At 41.6% G+C, this 19,158-nt stretch overlaps 1 long non-coding RNA gene across 1 annotated transcript; it reads right to left on the reverse strand.

Moving 5' to 3' along the window:
* Positions 1–102: 102 nt before the first annotated feature.
* Positions 103–12,919, reverse strand: LOC311596790. Its single transcript, XR_014778979.1, has 3 exons — positions 12,832–12,919; positions 5,399–5,504; positions 103–334 (listed from the first exon to the last, which is right to left on the reverse strand). It is a non-coding gene; the product is annotated as an uncharacterized lncRNA (long non-coding RNA).
* Positions 12,920–19,158: the final 6,239 nt, after the last annotated feature.

The raw sequence follows: 19,158 nt of genomic DNA on the forward strand, positions 1-19,158 counted from the left end.
CGTGCTGAAGCACTGACGTCAGGTCAGAGCCACCTGAGCGGTGAAACCACGTATTTCTGTTGTCTTGAACCACGCACTTTGAGGCGTGAATCAGATGTAGTGGGCTTGTGTCACTGAATTAGCAGCGGTCAGCTGGGCACTGTCGGTACACATGCTCCATATTTGTGCTATTCAGAACTGCATTCACCTGACCCACGTGATATGATTCAATGCTCCAATTCAAAATGAAATGTTTCAAATGCCACAGTAACTTTCTTCCTATATTTTCCTTAGAAAATGTGCCAAAAGTCCATTTGGATATCATCAAAGGTCTGGTTGACTTAAGATCCGGCCTCTAGGGAAGAAAACACGGAACGGTAAATTTGCTGGAGGGCCCCGTCAGTGCCTGAGCTAGCCACAACGGACCCTTTATGTGACAAGGCTGCCCTCAATTTTACTCTTACATTTATGACTCCCATTACCCTTTCCACTTGTGACATTCCTATTTGCCACTAATTGACCAAATTAATCAGCGGGATGGGAAATAATCGCTCACTAGCTGTCAAGCAAACCCCGTCACTTTGTGACTTCTGAGGGGCTCAAAGCCATTCAGTTCAATCAGCTTCATTGTTCTACGGATAGTGCAGTGTGATCACCGGCAGAATTCCTTCATGCTTTGTTCTCTTTTCCTCCCCCACGAGACAGCGAGACATCTTAATAAATATGCCAAAAATAGACCCAGGCCCTGCGATGGTACAACGGCTGCCTTTGAAGGACTCTGTGATCCAAGATGATCCGCTGAAAAAGTTCTGTCCTTTCAGACCACCCTTGTAATGTCTTTAGGGAAGAAGTAACAGATTTTTCTGGTTGTCCTAAAAGATCAGTGGCTAATTACAGCTAATTGCAGTCACCTTTCACCTATCTGTGCTAATGGAAGGCATCACCCATCACCGATGCCAGCAATCCCCACCGGGCCATTTTCCATTAGTTTTCAGCAAGGAAAAGGACAAAAGGCATTTAAAGCAGGAGGCTTGTCTCCTAGTTCTTTGGGAAAATCCTGAGCAAGTCAGGGGAAGGTAGCCTTGCTCCTTGGTCAACACATTGGCCTCGCTATTACAGGTTCTCTAAGACTAGAGCCCCTTAACAGACAGTGCTGAGAAATAATTCAAACTAACAAACAAACCGCCTAGGGCAGGTGTGACTTTAGGCCTGGAAGCTGACTTGAGATTGATGGTTATAATTAATAATCATTATAACAAAAATAATAAAAAATTTGCCATTGTTGGGCACCTTTGAAATGCCAGGTAAATACTGGAAACAATCCTTCAAGGTGTTATTATCTTTTTGTGCACAAGAAATTGAGGCTCACAGAGGTTACATAACCGGCCTTATGTTGCCCAACAGCAAGTGACCAAATGCCTCACCCTGTTTAGGCTACTGTAGCAAAAATGTCCTGGGTACCTTGTAAGCAAGCTTATTTTTCACAGTTCTGGAGAGTCCAGACGGAAGTCACTGGCATTGTCTGGGTCTGGAAGGACCTTTTTATTCCTTATAGGCGGCCCATTCTCATTTTCTGACAGAAAACTCCCTCACTCTTAAAAGGCACTAATCCCTCTCATGAGGGCTCCACCCCCAAGATCCAATTATCTTTCTAACTTTACACCCTATCAGGGGTCAGCATATGAATCTGGGTAAAAGACAGCATAAGCACATAGACCATTCTGACTCTGAGGTGAGATTCCAATCGCATCTCACTCCAACTGAAGGGGCGGGATCTTACTTAGTTTCTCACTCAAGATTGTTTTACTTTCCTTTCATGAGACTGGGAAGCAAAACTACTGGACAATGTTTGCTGATCCTGCCTTTTAAACCCTCCACTAGGAGGACAGGTGCTTGTTGCCTGCTCAGAGGATGCTGGCCTTAAAATCAGATTATATCTCGATAATATCCTAAATCGATAAGGCACTGTTGGCTGCCTAGTGCTGCCCAGCACTAAAAGAGACGATGGTAGCACATACCCACAACCCTGGAAAGATCAAAACTCAAGCCTAAAGTGTAATTTCTACTAAATGCATCTCATTTGCGCAAAGGTAAAATTAAAAATGAATAAATCAAGCACGGTCAGTCAAGGGCTGTCTATTCCAATTAAATCACGTTAGAGAATTGGGTGCTTGGCTAATACAAATATATTAGCATCTCTCTAAAGGACATAATTTTTTATGACAGATGGAGCTTGAGGGTTTAGCAAAGAATCTAAAAAGATTCTAGTTAGAGGTTGTTTTATTTAGAAGCCACCGACAGGGATAGAGAGCCTACAAGGCCCATTAAATTGAGACTGTGCTGCATAAATGTGTCAAAATCTTCTGCCTACATCCACTACGCCCACTGCCTAGTGGGCACCTCAAGGGGAATTCCCACCACACAAACCCAGGTTATGTGTCCTTACTTTGAAAATATTTTCTTCCTAAAATTCACCTTTCTCTCAAAATAAACTTACACTGGATATTCTAGAAGAAAAGATAAAATGTTGGAACACCAATAAAGAGAAAGTATACGCCTTCAGAGTTAAAGAGGTGATGAAGCACTATGGCTTTATATTCTACAATAAGACTGTCATAATTTAATAATAGCGATTTAAATAATAAGCTCATGGGATGATAGTGCTAATTAGATTACTAGTAGTAAAGTCCATCCTAATTTTCAAATTGATCAAATCAAATACTGTACGTCCCTGACAACATCCAGAAGTGATCAATCGTACCCACCCACACTCACACTGGGAAGATACACATATGCACAAATAATTATTTCTAACAATATAGTTGCTATAAGCACCCTGGGGGGTCACAATGTGTCCAGACACCCGGATTCATTTTCCATGCACCATACTCACCTGAACCTCTTTTTGGCTTTATGAGTTGTCTCCGCTCTGTCCAGTCTTCTGACCCTTGTGCTCATCGCCTTTGCAGAGACTGCTACCTTTTCCTACCTGGGACTCTGTAGGAGTCTCCTTCCAGTCTGCTCATGAGTGCCTGAGTCCACTGGCATATTTTTCCTTATAGAATTATGAGGCCAAAGTGAAGACCCACACTGCCTCCTTAGTTAACACATACATTTTCACTACAAGAAGGATTTAAATGTAAAACATTAAATCCTGGATTTCCATCCTGATCTTGGGTACTACTTACACTCTTGGACACCTTTATGTCATGTGGCTTGGAAATCTTGGGCATAGATGTATAGTTCAGAAGCACAGTTAAAAATATCCTGAGTGCATCACTCAGTAATGAACAAATGATAATCATGATTTCAAGCTCCTTGCCTTTAACTGTCCCAACCGCTTTGGCTGTAGCATAATAGAAACATTGATAATCATCACCTGGCAGTGTCAAACTTTCCCACAGCATCATGGTTTTGCCTATTACTTTGGCTAAACTTGGAATAATAGTCTTTGAGGGACAGTGATCAGCTGAGAACTATCCATCTGACATCACAATCTCCCTAAAGCAGACCACACGTGATGCACAAATCCTCGGAAGTATATAGGCTCCACCTTTTGGTCCATAGTACAATAACATTGACGGGCAAGAGTTCCAAATTCCATATCAGATGCTTGAAGCTTTACTATGGTTCAAATTTTTCTCTGCTGAAGGAACTTTGATTTCCTACTACTTAAAATGGTGGGTACTTACAAAACACTGGTAGCCCAGACTGCCTCAGAATCTTCTAGAGAGAACTTAATGCATGATGCCTGTATTTGGACCTGGATTCTTTACTACTTGCCTAACAATTCATTTCTGTCTCTGATGGTAAATGGAGAGTAGACAGGCCCTAGCATGAGATGGCCCAGTTGTTAAGCTGGTGATAAATTGGGAAGACACATTAGGGGAAAGGATGTAAGTTAGATGGTTCTTACAAAATCTCCATCTCATGTGTCAAACTGGACCGCCTAGGGCTATGAGTAACTGTAAACCAGGACATGACAAACTTTACTTAAGGAAAAAAAATGACAGACACTTTTTAGCTTTGTGAGCCTACATGTTCTAGTGAAGATGTATATGTACTGATATAAACATTTGAAGTGCAGCCATAAAAAGATTAAACCATTCTTAGCTTTCAGGCCATTAAAAAAAAAAAACAGTTAGGCAAACAGATTTGACCTCTGGGCCATAGTTTGACAACCCCTGTTATAAAATACCGTGAGCTCAACACACAAAGTCAAGACAGCCTGTTCTGCCCTGACTACCAGGAGGGAGAATCTTTGGGAGCCAACTGAAAGGCTGGCTGCAACACTGAAAATGCTCAACAATTTATGTACAAATCTCTTTCGGTGGGGTTTAATTAATATCTAAGCTCTAAATATTAGTGGTATAAATCCAAATCAATTCTCATAATGAGATCCCTGTTAGCAACCCTTTAAACTAGAACCAGCAGTATTTTTAAATTTTAGTCGTTTAATTATTTCTATTATTAGTTGTTTCACGTGGCCAACACAAACTGGACTCCGTGGTTATTTTAGCGGCATGAAGGTGGAGGTGGGGGATGGGGAGGGATGGGGATGGGGGGATGAGGGTGGGTGGGTTGGGGAAGGGTGGGGGGATGGGAGGATGGGGGTGGGGACCTGAAGGGGGAATGGACATGATCAGAATATATTGTATGACATTCCTAAAGGATAAATAAATCTTTACATCTCCAGTTGTCTCTACCCATTGGAAACTTCATTGTTTTCTCTTTTGATTTTTATTACATCCTCCTCTTGGTTTACTTGGTGAACAATTTGCACACATTTTCCATTTTTAAAAATAAAATTTTAGATTAGTTTAAGCTGTTTTCTTTTCTAGAAAGCATTCAATAATATAATTTCTCACTTATCACTTTGTTAGTGGGCCCGGTGAATTCAAGTATCTTGTGTTTTAACCAAGAGCTGGTTAAAACTATGTTTCGTTTTTTCACAAATTTCTTCTTTACTTGTGTTATATTTAGAAGTGTGTTTCTTCAGAGATATATTTTCTATATTTGTTAAAAAATTGTAAACTCCCAGACCACAGAGACCAGCCAACCCATGCAAATATGACAGTAACTATGTAAGCTAAAAACACAAAAGCAAGTAGAGCAAAGTCAGGCTCAGTCAAATGTCTCAAATTACCCTATGATGACAGAGAAAGCCTTAAAAAGTAGCCAGAAAAAAAGGCTAATTCCATAAGAAGTAAAGGATAGATGATTGCAGATTTCACAGAAGAAAGAGCCACAAAAAGTAGACAACTAATACTTTAAAGATATTGAAGGAGAATAATGCCAACCTAGAATTCTATACCCAGAAACAACAAAGGGAAAAAATATGAAAGATTGTGTTATAAGCAGACCAACAATGTAAGAAAAGATAAAATAAGTTTCTTTGGTAATCTGTTCTTATTCATACCTCTATGGGAGAGGGTTAGTGCAGTCCTCCATAAATGCCACTTGACTTTCACAAATCTGTAGATTATTCCAAACAGTGTGATTTTAATAAGACAAGCAGCTTCATCCTTGAAGTAGAAAAATAAAAATCCAGTCAATACAGAAGCTATACAAATGTGGCAAATTAATTTTGTCAAAAGCTTAAAGGCAAAACAAGAACCCGTGAGAGTGCTCTGATAAATAATATTGAAACAAGTGGGCATCCACACTAAAAAAAATGGTTTCCCACCTATACTATGTAAATATTAACTACAAATTTATTACAGATACTCATGTAAAACTCGGTTATAAACAGTTGATAAGAAAATGTAGGTGTTAATGGCATTGCCCTTGATTTATATGGAGAGTTCTTAGCATGAAGGGTGGAAAAAACCCACACTAACATAGTAATAACCTAAGCATTTAATAAAAGTTTCTTGTCACAAATACAGAAAGAACTATAAAATGAAAATCCAATTTAAAAATGAATGAAGATTTTTTTTAAAAACTTCACAGAAGATATGGAGATGAAACATACAAAATGCCTAAGGATAAAACAATGCAAATTCTCACAAACCCTTTGAGAAATCTGAGGAGTGAGAAATATTTCCCATTTTAAAATCTATTTCACTCATTCTAAGAGTAACGTGTTACACTGTAACAAAACCAGCAAGAGAGCCTAAGAAACAAGTAATGAATGTAGAAGCTTAAATCTTGCGATGCATAAAAAGGATAAGATTCAGTCCAGGAATTCAAGGTGAGTCTAATACATGAGAACCAAGCAGTGGTGCCAGTGTAGTGGCTCAAAGCTATAAGCCTGGCACTCGGGGGCTGAAGCAGGAGCATCATCACTTTGAGGCCGATGTGGGCTAGATAGAAGCTCCTGTCAAAAAGCTCTCCACCAGTGTAATATAGTGACAAATTGGAAAACTGCGTGTGTGTGTGTGTGTGTGTGTGTGTGTGTGTGTGTGTGTGTACGTGCGTGCACACGCGCAGTGTTATATGAAGATGGCTTTTGAATGTGAATGTTCATCCAGAATTGATGGTGGTATTTCAGCTGCTTCTATGTGCTCTAAATGGTTTCACTATCATTCCTGATGGTGAGACCTGGTGATTGCTAAACGTCCATAATTGCATTGTATTATACCCAAGACTCCATATTTTCATTTATTATATTTTCCTATTGAAAAAATAAAAATAAATTAACTTTAGCATACTTTTTAAAAAAAACAGGAAAACATTTAGCAAAATCTTTGTTGTTGTTATTTTTATAATGTTTACAATTAGGAAAGAAATGGAGGCATATTCTACAGAAACAAAACCTCTTCATTCTCCCAGACTCATAGGTAAACATCTAAATGATCTACTTAAATATGGATACAGAAATACACAGGTTAAAATGGCAAACAGTAAAAAGCCCTGGAGAGTCACCTCTGCCTTCTACAGTGAGCATAGGATATCGCTATGGCTATGACATTATGAGTAGAAATAAGGCGAAAACCTGAGCATCAAATTTATGGATTATATGTATCCTAATATAGAGGAGGACAGAACAAGATACACTGTGGTTTTGTAAGAATCTGGGTAGATGCATGACAATGTGTGTCTTTTTTCATACAAAAATAAGAGACTAAAATATTAATAGTCAACTGAAAGTGATGCCAGTCTTATTTACCAATGCCAACATGTCCAGAGACATGTTACGAAATATGAAGTGAAAACCTTCACTGCCTACAGTTTTTCCATGAGAATAAAGAAAGTGCATTTTTCGCAGTACAGTAGCAGAAATTAGAGCCTATTGAAGAGAGAAAATATGTAAGAATATCACACATTAAACTATAGTCTCATTTTATCCAGCCTGTTTCCTATAGAAACCAAAATGATTAAATTAAATGACTTAAAAACCAACTCTAGATCTATTCTAACCCAACCAAATAGTAGCTCCAATTACAGCTGCTGGGGTGAGCAGGTTCATCACTGCTACATCCTATGTAGAAAGCTCAAGGTACTTATAGAACCATTAGTTTGAGGGAGACTCCAAAGCAGTTCACACTTACATGGGAAGACACCAGAACTACACTTTTCCCAATAGGCTGTGTCAGTTCACCCTCCTCTGTCATTAGCAAATTCTTTAGAAATTTGAACCACCTGGAGTCCTGCAGGATATTACTGTAACTTTTTATAAGGGCCACATCTGGTTGATTGAACAAAATGAACAAGAAGTGCTAATATGTTATAATCCTTTGTAAACTATACAGATTATACATACTGGCTCGGAAAACTTTTCTATGCTACTATTCCTGACAGCAATATGGAAGTTCAGAAATCAAGGGGTAGAACTCAGAGTAATGTTATGTCCCAGTCCTTAGAAATAGCCAGTGATGGACCCAAAGCTCTAGGTTAAAATCCTGGTCTTCAGTGAAACACACCTTCCATGGGAGGTCCCAAGTCTCAGCATGAACTACCAAGTGTAAGTTCTCCTCTGGAGCTTTTGACTTATTGTTCCAGGAAAGAGTGTGGGGACTACATCACAGCCAAGAACTCAAAAGTCAACATCAAAATGTGATTATTTCGCTCGCTACAAAGCTAAAGTGAGGAATGCAGGCAGAGCAGGCCGTCCATTTGGATACATGGGGGCTGGGGGGGGGCAGTTGTAGCTCCTCTGCCCTATAGGTTAGTGCAACACTCTCAATTAAGCTCTGAAGACCCAAGAGGCTCAGCTCAGCTTCTGAGTCTAGGAAACATTCATAACGAACAGTGGACAGGAATAATAATCAATCTCAGAATACGACCAACAGCAGCAACAGGCCTGTGTAGCCTCATATCTAACCTGCTTCCCCCAAGCCTCTCCTTTAAAAGGCATATTGGGAGAATTACATCCTACACATGAGTATGACTTTCAACAATATAGTGGAAAGCTTTGGTTTGTTGAGACTGCCACGTGACTGCCACTGAGCTATCCCCTTCAGGGGAGAACCTGCAGAGGAGAGAACGGCTAAAAAGCCCTGACCTCTGGCTGTTGTAGCATAAGCATCCATTACTGGACGGACCTTCTCTCTCCCAGCTTCTCCCAGATGGACTGAGTTACAGTGGATGTTGAGGCGGGGAGCATCGCTGGTACCTGCTCATTTCTGCTGTTAAGTAGGACTACTCTAACACGCGATTTTCTTCTTGTCCTCCGCCTGTGTCTGAACAAGAAATCCCAGCGCCATCCCTGCAAGTAAGGCTCTTCCTGCCCCGTGCCCCTTCCTGCCCTCCCCTCCTCAGAGTACTGAGCATCTTTGACCTTAAACAATGCATGATATTGTTTAGGGATGGATGGCTAGTTACAAAGAGAGAGAATAAAGATAGCAAAAACTAATCAAGAGAGGATATAGACAGATGCTCTGGAAATAGACGTTAGAAGATCTCTGACTCAAAAGCCACTCAGCAGACACTTCATAAAGGTACCCCGCAGTTTCAGAAATGAATGCAGTGGAGTTACGAAGGGCTCCGGCCCTCTTGGACACAAATCTTCAGGACGCCCATGTCTAACCACGGCATTCCTCCTGTTGGCAACATGCTCCGTTCCGACCGTGTTGGAGTTGAGGCCGCTCTTGCACGCTGGAAATAACCCAGGGCAGATGGGGCCAAACAGAGCAGCTGCCTAGTGTCTGAGCTTCATATGGGTTAATGATGAGACTCCCTCTATCTCTAAAGCAGGTTATGGCATTATTTGAAAGGCACAAAGATTGAGACTAGCCACCGAAGAGAAACATGAAAGAAGCATGCCTTAGGAACGCGCTGAGCTTGCTAAGTTCTACGCTGATCTCTGTCAGCTTGACCCCAGAAAGGAAGGACTGTATCCCAGAATTCCTGCTTGCTTTTAGTACTTTCTGTCTTCCTCTTGGCCTTGCTATGTAGACTGTACACTTGTGGCTGTATTTGTGTCCCAGGTATTTCTATATGCATCTATACATTGAGTATAGATTCTCCACTATTAGCCCCCCAAAAACTAACACTCATACTTATAGAAGCCATTTCATTTGGTACTGAGAAAAAAATGATCTCAGTAATAAGCTTATTTATTTTTTAATCTATCATCCAGAAGCCATAGGGTTTATGTTTCACTTTTCAGAGCTATAAAGAATTAAATGCAAGAGCACGCAGTAAAGTCTTCCAAATCACCAAGGCCTCCAGAGTAGCTACCATGAAGCCATCAAGAGCTTCAATTAGACAGCAAATTCGACATCCCCAAGACTATATATAGCCCAGATGGTAGGTTTGGGCCATAATATATAATTTTTAATAAATTCTCAGGACATTTAAAAAAATAAAAAGAACGCTTGGTGTAGAAACTTCTCTGACAAATAACCCATCCCCCTTCCCCAACAAGAAAGCCAAGCCCATCTGAAGGCTCCACACACTATGGAAATCCCACTGTAGCAAGTCCATGCAGGGCCAGGAGCTGAGAATGGAGGTTGGAGCAGCTTTCAAGCCTGGCTCACCGCAGGATGTAAACAGTACAGGAGCATCTGGGCCCACGAGAGAGAACCAAAGAGAAGAAACAGCAGGCTTAAAAGAACAAGCAAGAGGAGGACCCGGAAAATGTTACAGGACAATAAATTACAGCCCATAGCCCAATCCAGATGTCGGCTCACGGCACTGCAGTAGCCACAGCACGGGGAGGCTAGTGAACCACATTTACCATGTGTGCATTGCTCTGTATTTAATGTTTAAGCTCTTTAATTCTTTGTGTCTATGAAAAGCCTCAGTCAGAAAATCCAGATGGACTATATTAATCAGAGCACATAATTTTAGTGGTAGACATGCTCATTCCCAGAGCCTGGATATATTCCTAGAGCTTTGCAGTGCCTCTTTGTCTTGAGGGAAAAAATATGCTTGGCTCGGCAGCATTTGTTAATTTATGTAAGAAGGAAAATGAATCACATATAAACATATGGAAATATCCAAATGCCAATTTTTTTTTTTTTTAGGTTAGCTCCCTGCGTCCTCATTTTCCTTCTGGCTTGGGATTGGTAGTACCGACTTTTAACGTTAAAATGACTCCTTGCTTGTGTCTGTGTGTGTGTGTGTGTGTAGGGGGGTGTTTCAGCACAAGCAAAATTAGTGTTTTCTTTGGACAGAGAACTGACAAAGGACGGGAAATCCTTACTTTAAGATATTAAAGTTAAGGGTCATGAACATTCAAGCAGGAGTTACTGCCATCCAGAGGCAGAAAGCCACGGACTGCCACATCCTATTACAGTTTCACAATGCAGGACGGAAGCCAAGAAAAATGTGTAGGTTGTTGCAGTTTTGGTCATTAAATCATCATAAAAAAAATGGAAAATACCAAGATTTAAATGTCACTGGGTCTCTGGTATCCTCCAGAATAACAGTGTCTCCAACACTCTCCAAAGCTAGTTACAGTAAATAAAATAATAAATAAAATAAAATAAAAGGCAACATCCTGATCTCAGGCAGGCCATCTGTGCAAACTGCCCCAAGTGCTCCATTACACTTTCAAAGTGAGCTTTGCATGTGTCTTTGAACATACATTTTTCTTGTTTTAAAGCTATGATGCTGCCGTGGTGACACTGAGGTCACTTGGTCTAGCAGCTGACCAGGCAGCTTCATGTCCTTTAATATAAGTGAAATGCTCTGCTTCCTGCCTGGAGACTGTCTGGCTGGAAGTAAAGATCATCACCGTGCATAACCATGCCCAGCATTTGGGCAAGAGCTTCCAAAAGTGTGCACATGAGTTGTTTTAGTGGCATCAACAAGTGAAATCCTGAAAGCACTGGCAATGCCTGAGCACTGTGTGGTTCTTCTAAGAGAACTCCTTAGTTCTCTTGGCTTGGCTGCCAAGAAAAGTGGCCCTGTCTCAGGCTCTATCATCAGACATTGCCACTAACCTTCCTGAGAACAATTCCAAAGCATCACAAAGACAAACTTCTCTCTCTCTCTCTCTCTCTCTCTCTCTCTCTCTCTCTCTCTCTCTCTGTGTGTGTGTGTGTGTGTGTGTGTGTGTGTGTGTGTGTGTGTGTGTGTGTGTATTCCAACTCAAAATCAGGTCAACTGAAGTTTTTAACAACAGGCACAAGTAATTGCATAATTGCATTTGCCACTTATGGGTATTTTGTACACTCATGACAGGTATGACTGTTTTGGAATAGGTTTTAAAACTTGGAAACACACACACATACACACACACATACACACACACATACACACACACACACCACCACCACCACTACCACCACCATCACCACCATGTAAACTCTCAACCAAGCAGAAATACAGTGTCTCTCTGGGCAAAGCTTACTTCAACTCTCTAACTAAATCCTGTCTACACAAATGCAAACATTTTGAGTCAAATAAAATAATTTATAATTGCAGGATAAAACATTATTAATTTTTTCACTATACCAAAAGTATTTCATGCAATGCTAGAATATTTTAAGGAAGCCACTCTCAAACAGTGTAAAGGAGAGATAAGAAAGGCTGTACCCACTGGTAATAGAAACAGTTGTGACTACAAAACACTGACATGGAAGCAAACTGCCTACGCTTCTCTGAGCTCCCTCCTGGTCTTAACACAGGGCTCCCCTGTCTTAAGGGGATCTTTCCACTAGATGTCTTGCATGTTCAGAGTTACCAGTGCCCTCTGCTGGCTTTCTGCTTGAAGTGAGAGAAAGGAGAGAAACTGACAGAAGCAGAGGCAAAGGCAGAGGCAGAAGGTGGAGGGCAGAGAGGCAGAGGGCAGAGAGGCAGAGAGACAGAGGCAGGGGGCAGAGGTAGAGGGCAGAGGGCAGAGAGGCAGAGAGGCAGAGAGGCAGAGGCAGAGGACAGAAGCAGAGGGCAGAGGCAGAGGGCAGAGGCAGAGGGCAGAGGGCAGAGGCAGAGGACAGAGGACAGAGGCAGAGGGCAGAAGCAGAGACAGAGGTCAGAGGCAGAGGACAGAGAGGCAGAGGCAGAGGGCAGAGGCAGAGACAGAGGCAGAGGGCAGAGGGCAGAGGGCAGAGAGGCAGAGGCAGAGGCAGAGGGCAGAGAGGCAGAGAGGCAGAGAGGCAGAGGGCAGAAGCAGAGGCAGAGAGGCAGAGGGCAAAGGGCAGAGGGCAGAAGCAGAGGCAGAGAGGCAGAGAGGCAGAGGGCAAAGGGCAGAGGGCAGAAGCAGAGGCAGAGGGCAGAGGGCAGAGAGGCAGAGGCAGAGGCAGAGGGCAGAGAGGCAGAGAGGCAGAGAGGCAGAGAGGCAGAGAGGCAGAGGGCAAAGGGCAGAGGGCAGAAGCAGAGGCAGAGAGGCAGAGGGCAAAGGGCAGAGGGCAGAAGCAGAGGCAGAGGCAGAGGCAGAGGCAGAGGGCAGAGGCAGACAAGAGGACATTCAGGTCCTGGAAAAATGCTACTGCTCTAACTAAACAAGAGCAGTATTCTTACCTTCTTATTTTCTTGATTCGTTGTTGTCCTTTTTTTTTTTTTTTTTTTTTTTTTTCTTGTTTTTTCCTTCAGGACAGGGTTTCTCTATGTAACAGCCCTGGCTGTCCTGAACTCACTTTGTAGATCAGGCTGACCTCAAACTCACAGAGAGAGATCCACCTGCCTCTGCCTCCCGGCTGGCTTCATTATTATCTTAAACCACTATCAGCTTCTTCCTGAGGAGTTCTCGCTCCCTGCTAAGTTTAGCATCTGGGAAAGACTATCAGGCTGGGATGAAAGGGGAAGTGAAAACATTTGGGGGAAATACTCACTTTACATATGCATAAACCACTTTTATGGCACAAGGAAGGACCAGCTCTACATCCACCATCAAATGCAAGGCTGAGAGGATGCCCTGGAGAATGGCAGTCCTTCCTCAGTGTGGGCGTTGTTTAAATGTTTAGCAAGCAGGTGTCTTCCTAATCCTTTCAGTTCTTCTCCAGCTCCCACCCATTTTCAAATCAGTGTCACTCTTTCCTAGCCTCCTCTCTGCTTTCCTTGTTCCTCTTGTGTTCCCTCTGAAGAGATCTCCAAAGAGCAGTCAGGGTCATTTTTTTTTCTCTTTTTAAAATTGATTTATTTTTCCTTAATGTGCATTGATGTTTTACTTGTATGTATGTGCGAAGGTATCGGATCCCCCCTGGAACTTTTGTAGACAGTCATGAGCCATCATGTGGGTGCTGGGAATTGAACCCAGGTCCTCTGGGAGGACAGTCAGTGCTCCTAACAGCTGAGCCATCTCTCCAGCCCCAGGTGATTCTTCTAGAGTTGCATTCACATTATGCCTCTCCCCCAGTCAAGTGGTCTCCCCGGCACGTTTATACTACAACCCAGTCTGTTTGGCTCCCAAATTGCTCAGAAGCAACAATAATGACTGGTACAAAATAGGTACCTGATGGTTTATTTTAACACATCATGAACAGATGAAAGACACACAAGACTTCGAAGGTGTTAATGCGCAATCCAAAGATAAAAAATCAAAACAGATACTGAACCTGGAATGGTGATGCTCAGTGGTTTGCTGGCCAATGAATTCCCTCTGCCTTTCTGGATCCATTTGTCACATGAACTAAAAACTGGTTGTAGGCTTAAAGCTTTAGTGATCTGAGGCTTCAAATGCTTTCACCTAAACACACACACACACACACACACACACACACACACACACACACACACACACACCGGGTGTGTGTTTATCTTATCCTGAAGACTGCACAAGGCAAGCCAGAGTGTACTACGTAATATCAACGTGGAGCTTTTGACATGCAACAGTGCTGGGATGAGCATTCGTAAATGTTTTTAGAATTGAATATAAGATCAGTAATTAACATTCCACACAACCTTGACAGAGGTTATTATTATATAAGTATATAGCTAGATGGTGATTACTATTACTTAATTTGAAGATAAGAAAAAGGAAATAAAGCCACCTAGTTGGTAAATAACACGCTGGGATTCATTCTGCTGCCACTGGAGTGCATCACTCAGAACTACCCTGTAACTAGTAGGGTCCTCTCAAATGCGAGGTGTCCACTGGCTTTGTCCAACTAGTTTTTACCCTAAACTAGAGATGAACGAGTCGTCCCTATGTCACTAAGGAGACAGCAAGGAGGGACCCACCCCAGCCCCGTGCCCTTGCCCTCAGTGCCACGTGGAAAGAAAGCAAAGGAAAGATATTGTGTTTTACAAACAAAAGTGCATCTTACAAAATGGAAAGCTAAGAATGTAAATATCCATTGCAGAGAGAGAGAGGGAGATGAAGGGTTCTCTCCCATGAAGTAAAATAAAGGCGGCCACTAAAAATAATGACACCACTGACATAAACAGAGGAAAGATGCAGAAGCTAAAAAAGCAAGCACTACAGTGATCATTGCACAGCACTGATCACACAGGACACTAAGATTCTAATTGATTATTCTTTTGGAGCAAAGAAGAAACAAAAATCATTTTTTTTTCTAAAAGCCTACTCTGAATAAATGATTTATATAATATAGGCTTAGAAAAAAGAGGGAGAAAAACTGTAAAGAACTGTTATCACCCACTGAGAATGTTGGAGCCCCCTTGTTATCTTCCATACCATAAGATCAGTTCCTTAGGTAGACATTTTCCACTAGCACATCCCATCCCTCATCCCAGAGGCCACATGGCATTCACACTTGCTTCTAAACTTATTCCGAAGTGTGTTCCCTGGGTACAACCACCTGACAGAGTTACTTCCTAACTCTACCCCTTCGTATCAGTTCTTGGTGTGAGATGTTTCATATTTATAGACTTTATCATTTAATAGAGTTCTACAGAATCCCAAATGTTACCTAACAACCACAAGGTACCTAACAACTTGTAAGAAACACGGGTGGGTCTGAAGTAGCGATCACAGGAGCAGGGTTCCTTTCCCAACAGACTCACAATTTTAAAACAAATTTAAATTTTTAAAGTCACATTACTTCCTTGTCCTTATTTAAAACATGTGTGTAGGGACAAACAGTTCTCTGTGATGAGTGTGTTTTGTGTTGTGAACATCTTGTTTTTGTCTGTGTGTGAATGGAACATATACATGTCTACCAGCTCGTCAACTAATTCAGCTCTGTCTTCACTGCTGTTATCACTACCTAGTGCTTAAAACTCAAAACTTAAGTGTGACAATTATTATCTCTCTTTTCCTAGTAGCCCTGGCTGTCCTGGAACTCACTCTGTAGACCAGACTGGCCTTGAACTCACACAGTTCCGCCTGCATCTGCCTCTGGAGTGCTGGGATTAAAGGAATGCATCACCAAGTGGCCAGCTTATCTATGCACTTTTTAGCATAGAATTTGAATCACTTCTATAGCAAACAAGACTTTTCAATTGTATAATAATAATTGAAGAATAAAAAACAACTCCCCCGCTACATAGATGTGGCCAATGGGCAATTTAGTCCTCATGTGTGTCCCCTAGTAAGCGGACCTGGGCTGTCTCTGACATGGACTCTGTTGCCTGCTTTTAAATCACTTCCCCTGGTGAGGCTGCCTTGCCTGGCCTCAGTGGAAGAGGACGCACTCAGTCCTGATGCGACTTGATGTGCCAGGGTGGGTCAGTAGAGGGGTGGGGGCTCCCTTCTTCTGAGAAGAAGGGTAGGGGGGATGGGGGAAAAGGATGGGAGGGTAGGGACTATGATTGGGATGCAAAGTGAATAAATAAACATAAAAAGCAAACAAGCAAAAAGAATAAGAAACCATTTGAGAAGGAGTTGGAGAGACATAGAAAAAGTTTGAGAGAGATGGAGGGGGATGATTAAATACAATAGCCATACATAAAATTCTCTGTCAGTATGTCATGTATAGAAACCTCCACCCAAAAAAAAAGGTTAGATACACATTATTTGTAAACTCATATAGCATATTACCAAGACAGGCTACATTGTTGGCCCATAAACACATAAATCGGTAGATAGATAGATAGATACATAGATAGATAGATAGATAGATACCTAAATAAACATTATTTTAAAAATACATATTCTCATATCATCCTGGAACTAAACTACAAACTAAGTACAGAAAACAAAGGAGATACATCCAAATATTTCTGAAGTAAACAACATATTTTAAATGTGTGCCAGTAAAGAAGCCACAAGAGGAATTAAAGAACATCTTAAACTAAAGGAAAATATAAGCTAATAAAATGTGTTGTGAGCAGTAAAAACTATTTGGTGGGAAATATAAAATAATCCCCAAACTTGTTGTGATTGTATCAGACTTTCCAGCAACCATATTTGGAGGTGTTTACTCAACTTCCTAAAAGCTCAAGTTTATATAAATATCCACATACAGATTATTGTACTATTTTTAGTAATGTGGAAGTTATATTTTAGTATATTTGTTTTTTAAAAACAATTTCATTATTACAATAGTCCAAATTGTCTTCATAGTAGACCTTGAATAAGTGCTGAGACACATTGGGTTCATAAAATAAAATATTCTGTGCTAGTAAGCTGCCCACAAGCTATCTATAATTCAAATATACACAATGCTAGTACATAAAAATAAATTATATAAAACACCTCTCTAAAATTATCATAAGAGGAAGCCTCAGGGTTTGGTAAAAATTTTGTGGTTTGATTTTAAAATATAAACATAATAAATAAGGACAAAGGCGATGGTACTCTGCGTTAGGAAATTAGTTCTTTCAGTTGTAAAAAAATAAAATAAAATTAGAACAATTAAGGTCTGGTAGTAATGACACCTGAATGATCAAGGAGATGGAGAGAAAGTCCAGTCGTGAGTACATTTGTGTGTAAATGGCCCATAATAGCTAGGCACTGCAAACCTGTGAAAAAAGAGTGAGACAGTCACATGAGGCTCAAGGACAACCGGTTCTGCATTAAAAGTTAAGTCTCAGTTCTCCACAATGCATGGAAATCACTCCAGTGGTAGTAAATCACTGGTGTGGAAAGCAAAACATAAACTTAAAAGCTATAGAAAAGATGTCTCCGTGATCCTGAAGTCAAAAGAGGAAATTTTTAAACACAAAGATGATAATCCATAAAGAATAAGATTAATTTCTCTATATTCAAATGAAATGTCTATTCACCAAGAGACACAGAACTGAAATTGAACAAATAAGCTACGTTCTTAGAGAAGATGTCTTCAACATATATAATATAGAAACAATTTGTGTGTGGTTACATACAAAATGGACAGCCCCCTCCGCCAGGCTCACGTGTTGAGCTCTTTGGTCCCCACATGGTGGCACTATTTTGTAAGGTGGAGGAGAACTAGGAGGTGGGCATACCTGAAAGAAAAGGATGGCTGAGAACACACTTTGAAGGTTGGAACTCACTGCTGACCCCATTCTCTGTCTCTGCTTCCTCCACCATAAAGTAAAGAACTTCCTTTGTTACATACCCCCACCACCGTGATGCTCTCTCTACTCAAGTGCAGGGGCCGAGCATACACAGACTGAACACTCTCACTGAAATCATGAGCCCAAAGAAATAGTTCCTCCCTGGTAAGTATGAAACAGCAAGAAAAGGGCAAACAAAACAGAGTCCACAGGAAAATGGCTAAAGTGTGTCTCGGGGGAGTTTACAGAAGACAGGTCACACGAATCCTCTAAAGTGCTAACCCTGGGATGCTGAAACCACAAATGAAGACAGCACTAAGCAATCACTGCCCAGTCATTTACAACAATACACTGTCTGCCGAGAGTGACAAGGAGCAGGAGACACCAGACAACATCGGGAGCAATCCTCCCGTGGATGCACAAAGGCCAGGGCCTCAGCAAATGCATGTCCTTAGCCTGCAGATCCTTACACACCAGTCCATGGTTTCACGGCTCCATTTATAACTGTTTTTCTATGAGCACAGTACAAAATGAACATACGGATCCCAGCTCTATATATCTACAGTTACTTGGAATGAGTCCATCTGTCTGAACCTCCGTGATCTAAAGTGAAAATAATTACACTAACGCCAGCAGAGTGATGGTGTGAATTGGTGATTGACCACTAGTGGAGGAAAGCATGCAGTGATGTGAAATGCAGAAACCACTCAATACACAGAAACTGCTGTTACCTGGGTGCAGCATGTGGGTACCCTGGAGAGTTGTCCCTCGAAGCTAATCAACCTGAAGCCATGCCTGCATTGGAAGTACAGATGGCATTTTCTCGAAAGGACACACATGGCTGCCGAAAGCCACTGAGGCCTCGGACTCCTTGCCACTCGTGTTTGCATGCAGGACACGTATCACATGGATTCAGTCAAGTGACATTCAGTTCACTTTTGCACACCCAGCAAAGTTATCAGAAAAATGCTACTTCTTTGTTAGTTGGGGAGGGAATCGTCCGTGGCCCAGGAACTAATTCTAGGTTAGTATTTGAGTGAGGTGGGTAAATGAGCTATTCAAGGAGCCTTAGGGAGTTTTAATACTTTCCTTCTTCTCCTACAACCTGCCTTGGTACTCTCAGACCCACTTAAGCTTGACACCAATTGGCAGCCTGGAGGTTGCTATTACACCATGTTGCCTACAGAAAGAAAGAAAGAAAATTAGATACCCCCTACTAAAGATAAACACATGAAATCAGGATGCTCTTTTCATTTTCTGACCAATCAAGGAAAAGCCTTCACGGGAGAGAGAGAGAGAGAGAGAGAGAGAGAGAGAGAGAGAGAGAGAGAGAGACTGTGAGTGGGGGAGAATCTCTGTGACAAGCTGGAGACCTAAGTTGGGGTAGGCTCCTGGAAGGATATGAGGAGGATTCTGGCAGAGACTCCTAGTAGCAGGGACCATGGGGACTGAAGAGGATTCTCCCAA

The sequence above is a fragment of the Acomys minous genome (assembly GCF_964271855.1).
Source record: "Acomys minous genome assembly, chromosome: 1".
In the NCBI taxonomy this organism is placed as follows: Eukaryota; Metazoa; Chordata; class Mammalia; order Rodentia; family Muridae; genus Acomys; species Acomys minous.